Here is a 12,011-nt window from a genome sequence, read left to right on the forward strand (position 1 = left end):
TGAAGAGCAAGAGGGAACTTATCTATAACATATTTCTAGGCATTTTTGAGAACTTTCAGGGTTGATGACCTTCATTTACTGTGTCTGATTTTTCTTTATAACATATGCTACTTCTTTGTCTTGGTACTGCTACCTTATTAGTCTCACTATTTGCTATATCAGCTATGATTGGATTCTTTTGCAGTCAGCCTATCATATAAGATGGAGAGAAAGAGAGACCAAAAGAGAGAGAGGAGGGAGGAGGGGGAGAAGGAGAGAGAGAGAGAGAGAGAGAGAGAGAGAGAGAGAGAGAGAGACAGAGACAGAGACAGAGAGACAAAGAGAATAGCCCTCGATTTGGCATCAGAAGATTTGAGTCTAAACCCTGCCTCTGTTAGTACCTAGCATAGAGCTTTACACATAGTAGGTGCTTAGTACTGTTGGCTGATGCTGAGAAAACTGAAAAACTATCTAACATAAATAAAGCTTACTGCAGCATTTTACACCACATTCCACAATCAATTTCAAATGAATGTGACCTAAATTTAATATTCATATTACATCACAAAAGTACTATACTACAAAAATTAGCAGAGAAGCAGCTTATATACTGTTCAATGCTGTGGGCAGGAAATAGATTCTTAACCAACCAAGGTACAGATATAATTGCAAATGATAAAATAAATAGCTTTAATAACATGTATTGGAAAAGCTTTTCATAAATACAAAAATTCATGCATCTAAGATTAGAAAGGAAATGATCAACTGGGAAAATTTTATATAAAATATGAATGGGTGAATAAGGATTTTATTGAGTACATACTATGTATAAATCACTACTCTAAATGCTTGGGGATACAAACAGAAAAGTCAGATGGTCCTTGGAGCTTATATGTTATTGAAGGAGCCAAAACATATGGAAGATTTCTGAAGCAAGTCAGATGAAAAAGTCCCATGTTCCTTAGAATGTAGTAGCAAAGCAGGTAGGTAATGTCTCTCCTTTAATATCGTTATTTAATATCATTATTTCCAGGGCCCTTAGGTTCAGGGTCCGGGGCTGTCCTTATCAGAGTCTGAGGAAGAATGGAGGTTGAGGTGATGGTGGTGGTTTGCCTTGCAGGATACATGCTGCTTCCTGTCTTTCCCAGAGTGCCTTGCTACTTAGGTGGAGTGGTTTGTCTTACCTACCTGTGGCTCTTGCTTGTCAGCTGGTGAGAATGGCTGGCTCTTTCTCCATAGAAGCTGCTTTTCTAGATGATAATGTGAATGGTGGGCTGAAAGCAGGAATCGTGGTCTGGGTTGGGTATTTTATCTGCGTATTGGTGATAGTTGGTCAGTAGGTATCTATAAATAGAGTGATGAAGACATCTATACTGTTTGAACCAAACATTTCACCATTAGACTTATATCCCACGGAGTCGATGCCTAAAAGAAAGGCTTTCACTGTAACCTGAAAGCTAATTCATTCAAAAAGCATTTATCAAATACTTATTATGTGCCAGGTTCTGTGCTAGGTGCCAGAATTACAAAAACTAAAATGTAGTCATTAACCTTAAGGAACATGTATGCTATATGGGGAATACTCTGGAAACAGATATATACAAAATGTACATAAAAGAGTACAGAATATTTTCAAGAGGGAAACAATCAACAACCGCTTCTTTTTTTTTTTTAACATAAATTCATTTTATTTATTCATTTTCAGTTTTCAACATTCACTTCCACAGGATTTTGAGTTTGAAATTTTCTCCTCCCTCTTTCCCCTTTCCCAAGACAGCATGCAATCTGAAATAGGTTCTACATATACATTCATATTAAACATACTTTCACATTAGTCATGGTGTAAAGAATAATTAGAACCAATGGGAGGAACCATGAGAAAGAAGAAACAAACAAACAAACTAATAAAAGAGAGTGCAAATTGTGTGCTTCCACTTGCATTTAGACTCCATACTTCTTTTTCTGGATGCGGATAGCATTTTCCATCATGTGTCCCACGGAGCTGTCTTAAATCAAAAACAATTTCTTAAACATCTATTATGTCACAGACACTCCAGCCAGGGGCTGGAGATACAGCAATGGTAAAGCAGTCCTTGCTTGCCAGGAATTTACATAGCTTATATTGCATTATATTAGGGAAGATACATGTGCATTTATAGGTGTATATGCAAAAAAAAAAAAGAAGTAGGATAAGTAAGTGAATAATCAAACATTTTTTACTCACTTGCTATGAACAAAATAAATACAAGGTAATTTAGAAAGGCAAGACATTGGCAATTGGAGAGATTAGGAAAGACATCATGTAGGAGATCACATTGGCTAACATCAATTGGGGCTTGGTAGAAAAAGCATTGGATTGAAAGTCAGAAAGATTGAGATCTAATCCTCACTTTGCCACAGGCTTGACTACTCTCTTAATCTTCCTGGACCTCATTTTCCTCATCTAGGCACCTTGGTCCAGCACAGTGTAAAGAGCACTGGACTTGGGAGATCTGAGTTCAAATCTCATCTCGGACACTAATTGGCTATGTGACCCAGGGCCATTGAGTTAACCTCTCTCAATGTTTTCTTTTCTTTTTTTTCCTTCTTCATTGTGGGACTATTAATAGCAGGAAGATCAAGGGAAATAACATGTGTAAAGCACCTGGTAAAGCTTAAAGGTCTATATAAATGCTAGCTATTATTATCTAATAATGAGATGGCTGGAAGAAATTGGTATTTTCCAACCTATATTACACTTTTTCTTTTTTTTAATTCAAAAAATCTCTGTAGTATTTGTGGCAATAAAACAATGAACCCTGTTTGTTATTTTGCCATGATGGGCAAGTATAGTTTCAGTATGCAATTACCTATAAACACCTAGTAAATTACAAACGGAAGGCCGTGGCCCTTATAAACATTTGACTGAGACTCTAGGCAGAGATGGTGATATTTTATTTGGAAAACATATTTTGCCTCCTGTATGAAAAAAATATAGCTTTCATTTATCTTTCTTTCCCATAACTTTCACAAGCTACATTGAGTCCTTTAGGAAAATCAACGCTATGCTATTAAAGCAAACAGACAGCTGCAAGTTGCCATGTTAAAAAACCTCATCTTCATCAAACTTAGCCAAAGTTTTCTGTCTCAGAAGAATGTCTATTTTGTTTATCTTGGGCTAAGTTCTATCACCTGACAGTGAGTGAATGGGTAACAACTTGAGTGGAAAAATACAACACAGTACTACTATTGTCATTGTTGCTTTAAGTAAACACATGAACAGGGATTGTTCAGAGGACTATTTTTTCTCAGGATAAAACAGGGAATATGAACCAAGACCAGGGTTCCTTTAGTGTGGTTTATCCTTTAAAGGTGAGTGTCTTATCACTACTACTTCAAAAAGTGACATGGAACCTTAGGGATAGTTTATACATATACTTATACATATAGACATGTAAATAAACATATGTATATACATATATGTATATGTGTCTATATGGCATGTTTAATTACATATGTAGTATGTATGAATATATATGTGTGTATATCTCTACAGATGTATCATCTTGGAACATATCTCTGTGACATGTGCGTGTGTCTCCAGGGCTTCAGGACTACTTTTATTAGTAATGATGATGATGATGATATTAATAATAATAACAACAACAACATTTATATAGTACTTTAAGGTTTGGAAAGTCATTTGCAAACCTTATCTTATGTAATCCTGACAATGGCCCTGGGATATAGGTTCCATTGTTTTCTCCATTTATGTAAAAGGAAACTGAGAATAACAGGGGTTAAGTGACTTGCTCAGGGTTACACTGTAAATGTGTCTGAGTTTGAACTAGGTCTTCCTGTCTTTTCACCCATAATATAAGAATTTTCACTTGTAATATGAAGAAGAACTTTACTAGCAGCAAAAAAAAAAATCAGATATTGATTACTGGGAGGAACTGACAGAGTGGGACATGAGGTCATGGACATATGAAAAAGGAAACCTGGAAAAGAAAAGAAAAAAGGAGATGGTGTCATGATCTATACAGGCAATAAAAAAGAAACCAGACAGAAGATAAAACTGAAACCTTATACCCTAGAAGCGGCAACTTTTTGAAGGAGACAGAGAGAATAAAGAATGAATAAGTAAAGGTATGGTACATGAATCAGAAAATATAATTCAGAATAGACTAGAAGGGAAAAGAAATATTGATGAAGGAAAACTAAAGGGATACATTTTAGACAAAAAATACAATAAAAGAAAAGTACTATAAATAAGAGGTTGAAAGGAAAAGTGAGGGAAGACTTTGAATTACTAATTTGAGCAGGGGAAGAGAAGGGATAAATGAGAAATTAATAACTAAATAAAAATAAATAAAAGGAATGAGAAATTATTTAAGCAAGTTCAAAGAACTTGAGTTACTTAAACTGGAATATGAGAGATAGGTAAGCCTACTGAATGTCAGTAAAGCTAATTGTAAGGACAAAGGACTTAAAAGAAGATGAGAGCCCAAAGGAATGAATGAAAGAATGAATAGATAGATAGATAGGTAGATAGATAGATAGATAGATAGATAGATAAATGAGGAAGTAAATGAAGAAATAAATAAGCAAGCCCAAATAATCATTTCAAATGTAACTGGATTAAATAATCAAGTAATACAAACAGGAGTGATAAAATTGATGAGAAAAAGCCAATTTGTTATATATAAGAAGCACCCATTTAAAGACATAGTGTTGTGAACATTGAATGAGACAAGCTTAAAATTTAAAATGTTTCCTATGCATCCAGAAAAGCAAGACTTGCACATGCCTTATGAAATAAAATGGAAATAACTTTACAAATGTATAAATTGGTCTGCCATCTAAATACATGAAGGAAAAATAAACTGAATTACTAGTAGGCATAGGCAATAATGGATGGAGACATTAATCTTCCCTTCACAGCTGAACAAATCTAATGAAAAGTTTTAAAGAAGTGAGGTCATGTAACTAAACCATGCTCGGAGAATTTAGAGCTTTGCGGTATATTCTGAATGAAAGCATTAAAGAATATGCATATTTCTCAATACCACCTTTTCTAAACATAGAACATGTACTAGGGCACAGAAAACATATGAATACATGTAAAAAGTAGAAATACTAAGTGTATCTTATAAATACTTATGAAGAAGATAATTATTACCTAGGACACAAGGAAAGGATAAAAAAAACTTGAATGAAAAGACAATAGCACACTTGATGTTGAGTGGATAAAAGAACAAATCATAGAAACAATATCTGTATGAAAGGCAAGGAGAAAATAAAACAATATTTCTGGGATGACGTTAAAGCAATCCCAAAGGAAAATTATATCTCTGTCATCTTGCTCAAACACTCTAGAAATCAATAAATCAATTTAAAAAGCCAAAGTCAAAACATTTAAGTGCCTACTCTGTGCCATGTACTCTAAGTGCTGGAATACGAAGAAAGGCACACTAGTCTCTACACAATCTAATGGGGGAGACAACAGATAAAAAGAAGCTAAAAAGGAGAGGGAAATTAACCATGAGGAATATCATGGAGTTGTGCAGCCAAGAAGGGAAATTGTCGGAGGAGGCGTGAGTTATTGAGTTGAATTTATCTTACAGAATGTGATGATTTCTTGACATGACGATGCTTAGGAAAGCGGCCGTGTGGGAAATGATGAGGAGCATTCTCCGACTATCCTCCTTAAATGATAAAGGATCAGGGAAGAGCTCACACATGTCTGCTCCTCATGCTCTCCAGCAGAGGACGGAAAGACCCTAAGGGCAGAGAGTAGTGAGGAGATGGGAGTTTCCAAGTTGATTTCATCTTGCATGATGATGAATTTCTGAGGAAGATGAAGTCCAAGAAGGTAGCCCGAAAGCATCTAATGAAAATTAAATAAAAAATGAAAAGTAAAATAAGACAGAAAAGGGAAAAATAGAAAAAAGAAAGAAAAAATTGGAAATGAAAAACTATTGAATTAGTAAAACTAAACACTAATTATTTAAAAAGATTAACAAAGTTGACAAAAATTTAAATGATTTGATACAAAAAGGTCAGGGTTTAGTGGACAGGTAGTGTGACGTTATGGGCAGAAAAACAAAACGTGAAATTGGATATCAGAGAAAAACCAAATTACCAAAATTAAAAAAAATAAAGTTGAAATCATAATTGAGAAAAATAATTATTAGAACCTATTATATATAATTGTATGCCAGCAAAACTAAAGATTTTTAAAAATAGAGGTAGATCAACAAAAAATATATAAAATACCCAAATTAAAAATATAGGAAATACCTCACTTGAACTAACCAATTTCATAAAATTAAAAAAAATAATATTGCTAAGGAACTACAAAAGGAAAAAAAGCATTATTGATAGATTTTCAGGTTAATGCTAATTCAATAATTAGGTATTTATCCTATTCAGGATGGCTTATGCAAAAACATGGAAGAGGGATTTGGCAAGTCAAATTCTTACAATAGTAAGTACTCAAATTTGAATGGAACATACCTGGCCTTCTGCCTTTTTCATTCTCCACAAAACGCTGTTTTCATCTTTAATGCATTTTTAAAAGATGCCCCAAGAGATCTCTAATGTACATAGAAGTATGACTGAACTGAAAGACCTATAGGATATAAATTGATTTAAGTACATACGTGTAACAGTAGACTTACTAGAAAGGCAGTATGGTATTTTAAGAAAGAAAGAATGAAAGAAACAGAAAGAAACAGAAGAGAAAAGAAAAGAAATGAAAAGAAAAAAAATTGAAGTCAGAAAACTTGAGCTTAAATTGTGGCTTGGCTGCTCTGAGTCAGTTTCCTCATTTATACAATCTGTTTGAAATTGGTACTCACTGACTTCTCTTCTATTTCTAACTCCCTAATCCTATGATGCTACTGTATGATCTTCCTTATCATATATGATATATGCATAATTTACTATCACTTTAATGTTTGTTGTTAAGTCTTCTATGAATTCTAAGAAAAATAGCTTCTGAAGCAAAGGCTCTCTAACTTAGTGTTTTGCAGTAAGTAGTTGTAGTGAAATTTGTATATGACAAGCCATTATATACTGGAGAGATAGGTACACCAGACCTGTTTTATGATGTTGAGATGCATGTAGTTTATTTGGTTATTGAAATACAATAATTTGATCCCTAATAATAAGTAGAGGTAGAATTATTTGCAGTGAGGATCAGAAACTCATTGAGAAAAATAAGAGATGAGATAGAGAGGTAAAAGAACACATTTCAAAACTGTATCATCTAAGTTCAAAGCTAGTAGTGATATATACTAGAGTTGACTAAATAATAAAGAATTAATTGAGCAAAGATTGGAAGCAGAGAATCAGAAAAGTCACACACAAGATCAAATAGGTTATCTGAGACACTGTGTTTGATGAGATATAAGTAAAGCACAGTGTGCATCAACTCAACTTAACATTGGAAGCAACTGTTCTATACAGAATCTCCATTTATCAACATTTTCATATGGTTCCTGAGCAGGAAGTTGAAATAGAAGTTTATAGTTCCAGAGCTGTTAGTTCCACTGATCACAAGGGATTTCCTCACCCATGTGCTTCCTTAATATATAATTTCTGGATGTGCTTATTCTCTGAGATCATTAATGGGTAAGTGTAACTCAGGTTTGTCTGTGGATTATGATTTATTATTATTAACACTATTATTATTACATTGGCTTTAATACCTGTAGTAATATCATTATCATTCCTTTCTTCCTCATTGCTAAATAAATGGCTATATTAAGGTCTAAAAGTATTGTTTTTAGTGGTTGCTTGCATAAATAGAAATGCATCAGTGGAGGCTCAGGAGTTAATACAATTGAGTAGAAGGACTGCATTGCCTCAATATGGTTATCTGTATGGCCATAAGAAAATTTGAGAATAATCTTACAAGTGGGGTCTTATTTTAAGAACCTTTGACTGCTAGTGTGAGAGCTATTTGGAGAAATTTCTTCAACTTAGAGTCAGTAGGTGGCCACATGTCCATGTGAAAGGTGTGATGTTCTATATATTATAGGTAGACCACCCCACACACATTACAAACATAAAAACAATCATGATGCTTGGAAATTTGTTAAGAAGAGAATATTGTCTGGACCCCATATTAGGCACAGGTGTTATATTGTTCTTTCTTAGCTAGCATACTGTCCAACCTCATCTGAAACTTTTTCATTCACATCTGTGGGTTTTATGGGACTTTTTACATTCTCCTCTTGACGGGCATGTAGGATACCAGTCCTCTGAAAATATGGGAAAAAACTGTTGAATTCCTTAGCCTCCTCCCACCCTCTGCTGCATTGAACAAATCATTCTTCATATTATAAACTATATAGCTCCAACTGTCTCTCCAAGGAGACAATACTTTTCAATAGAATTTCAACATTTATTGAGTACATAGGTGCTGGGTCTTGGGTAGGTTATAGCATGACAAAAGTGATCAGGAAAGCCCCTTGTAGGTTGTAGCACATGAGTTATTCTATAATGGAAGTTAGGAATTCTACCAGGCTTATAGAACTAAAAAGACATCATGGTATAGTATATAGCTTTCTAGACTTGGAATCAGGACAACTTGAATTTCAATCCAGGCTTTGGCACTTTTTGGATATGTGAGTCTGAGCAAATCACTTCCAAACAATTTCTTCATCTGTAAGAGGATGATGAACATAACTATAATAATTACTTCACGGCACTGTTGTGAGATTCAAATGAGATAACATGTCTGTCATCTAAATTTAGCTAACTAAATGTCTGCTTCTAACTGGTTATTTGAAACCCATGTATATGATTCTGCCACCTATTGGTAAATAAACTTGTAATTCATTCACATCATAGAATCGTAAGTTTTACAATCAGAGGTTTATTATCATTACTGATTTAGAGGAAAAGTGAAACTTAGAACTCATCTACTCCAACCACCACATTTTATAAATTAGGAAACTATGGCCCAGATAAATGACTTACCCAAGGTCACATAAGCAAGAAGTGCCAGAGGTGGGGTTTAAAAGCAACTCTTTCCTCTGGACTATATGGCCTTAGAAACCAAGTACAACTAACTTATATAAGATATGAAGAAATAGGCCTTAAAGGGTGGAGTGACTGATGTACATCTAAATTAACACAGATAAAAATCACCAGAACTGGATTCAAATCCAGCATTGATGATCTGCCCAATAATTGGCTGCAAATGTTTTGTTTTGTTTTGTTTTTTAAACAAAACCTTAGGTTTTGGCAAGCCTGAAGGCAATTTTTTTTCTCCAATACTGAAGTACTGAACCCAAAAATGAGACCTTTTAGCTTTAATTTTAGCCTTGTATTAGTGAACATTAATGAAACATGTTGAGTTAAAGGCTTCTGAAAGAGAATCCCATACAGTATTTTGAAAGAATGTGTCATTATTGAGGAAATGTTATTGAGGTTTTTCTATCAGACTAACACCTCAGAGGCAAGTCATATGCTGAGATTACTCCATGTTAATCATCTGCCTTTAAGCTTAATGAAATATTGGTTACCAGAGCAATGGAAGCAATAGTGAAACAGACAAAGTGAAACTGTCACATTATATCAGATCTCTCTGATCTTAAGAAACTTTTAATCCTCATTAAATGGGATTTTGGCTTCTGTAGTTTAAAAAAAAATAGTAGAGAGCAAGTTCCATTTGTAGTTTTCAATATTAGTAGAACTGTCTAGATTATTTTATTTTATTTTTATATATTCAGCAACATCTATGCTGACAATGAAAATTACATTCATCCTCTTCAAAATCATAATGTCAGCCATCACATTAGTGTAATTAATATTAAATTTATTCATTTGTCAAGACTATTCATTTAACCATATTGAATTTATGGGTAAGATTTCTTTTATGTGACAGAAATATTCTGTACCAAGTCTTAGTTAATGAAATCCTTCACTCTTCCACAGGCAGGAATTTATGTCTTCCTTTGATAGTTTATTATGAGGGCAATGAAAAACTACAGAAATTTTCTTCCCGTAACTTAAATTCCACAGAACAAACGGTCCAAGAACATTGGAACCACTGAGTCAGAAGGGTTCTCACAAAGATGAGGAACTCAACTCTGGCTTTTAGGCAGAACATTAATCCCAATCCACCTGCAAAGATTTAGAGCACCTTATAAATAACAAATAATGTATTGCTCCTGACACAGTCATAGAACCACAAGACTGCAGGATTAAGAGAGGTCTCACAGTTATTTAGTTCAACTCATATACCCCAATCAAGAATTATCACAATTTTAGACCTGGGAAGGGCCTTTGAGATCATCTGGAGTAACTCACTCACCTTATAGATTGAAAATTTGAGACTGAAAGGTGAAAAGTTAAGGTTATGTATCTAATAAATGAATAATCAGTTTTGGACTTGCCTTGTGGTTTTGTGACTTTGTATTTTGCGTGATTTACACTACATTAAATTGTCACCTATAATATTCCTCGTGGCTGGCCATCATGTAGCTAAAACTCCCAGTATGGTGGAAATGCTTATTTTTGTGAGCAGCCTCTTCCATTTTGAGATAGGTCTAATTGTTGTGACATTTTTTTTCTTACTCTAAGCTGGAATCTGGTTCCATGTGAGCTGTAGTTATTGATCCTAGCATCTTCAAAAGACATTTTTAAAAGTCTAAACAAATGGGATTTGAGAAGCCTATTAGTCAACGAACATTTATTAAGTACCTGCTATGTTCCAGGTACTTTGTTAACCACTGGAAATCAAAAAGGAGGCAAAATACAGTCTTTTCCATTAAGAAACTCGAAGTCTAAAAGGGTGAGACAAAAAAAGCAAACACACACAAACAAGCTTTATATAGGATAAATAAGAGAAGGAAGGTATTAGAATTAACAGGAGTAGGGGGCAGAGCCAACATGGCATGGTAAAAGCATTCACTTGCTTGAGCTTTCCCCCAAACCCCTCCAAATACCAGTAAAAATGGATCTAAACAAATTCTAAAGCAGGAGAACCCATAAAAAGGCAGAGTGAAACATATTTCCAGCTGAAGACAACCTGAATGGTTGATTGGAAAGGTCTATCATGCTGGGCTGGGACAGGAAAATAGTTCAGCATGGGCATGTAGGAAAAACAGGCCTCAGCAAACCTGGAGCTGGCCTCAGAGGACTGAATTACACACAGCTGTGTTGGTTTTTAGACTTCTCCACCAACAAATGCCAAAAACCACTTAGAAGGTCAGTTGGAAAAATCTGTGACTGCAGTGAGAGAGAAGCTTGGTCCAAGCACCAGTCTTGGCACAGCCCTGGAGCAGCGGCTGCTTCCAGAGCTTCTGGACCACAGACTGAGGGGAATTGAGTGGCTGATCAGAGGGGGATTGCAGAGATCTCTTTGCTGGTGCTGAGGCAGGATTCTCTTGCTTTGCCCGTGCTTGGATCTGGGTCACAATTCTGGATGGCAGTCTTGGGGCAAGGAGGATTGCTGGCATGGTGGAGCTTGTAATGGCAATGAAGAGAGAATCCTCCTTGTGGTTACAAGGCAGAAAAGAGTGCTTGTGGTCACTCATAGATCAGAGCATAGGCCAGGAAAGAAGTAAACACCTCGCCCTTCATCTTACCATCTTGGAAGAACTGAAAACTTACAGATCCCTAGAAGTATCTCTGAAAACAGCTGCACAAAAGCCCCAAAGCTTGGGACAGAACATTCTGCGCACTGGAAGCAGACCCCTATCTTAACAAAGAGCTTAAAAGTCAAGTAATTGTCTGGGATCATGAGCAAGCTTCTTAAAAAAGTCAGACCATAGAATATTTCTTTGGTGACAAAGAAGATCAAAACATACAACCAGAAGAAGCAACAAAGTCAAAGCTCCTACATCCAAAGCCTCCAAGAAAAATATGAATCAGTCCCAGGCCATGGAGGAGCTCAAAAAGGATTTTGAGAATCAAGTAAAAGAAGTAGAGGAAAAACTAGGAAGAGAAATGAGAGTGATGCAAGAAAATCATGAAAAACAAGTCAACTGCTTGCTAAAGGAGACCCCCAAAAAATACTGAAGAAAATAACACTT

This window comes from Phascolarctos cinereus, unplaced genomic scaffold (genome assembly GCF_003287225.1).
Source record: "Phascolarctos cinereus isolate Bilbo 61053 unplaced genomic scaffold, phaCin_HiC Scaffold_4;HRSCAF=312, whole genome shotgun sequence".
In the NCBI taxonomy this organism is placed as follows: domain Eukaryota; kingdom Metazoa; phylum Chordata; class Mammalia; order Diprotodontia; family Phascolarctidae; genus Phascolarctos; species Phascolarctos cinereus.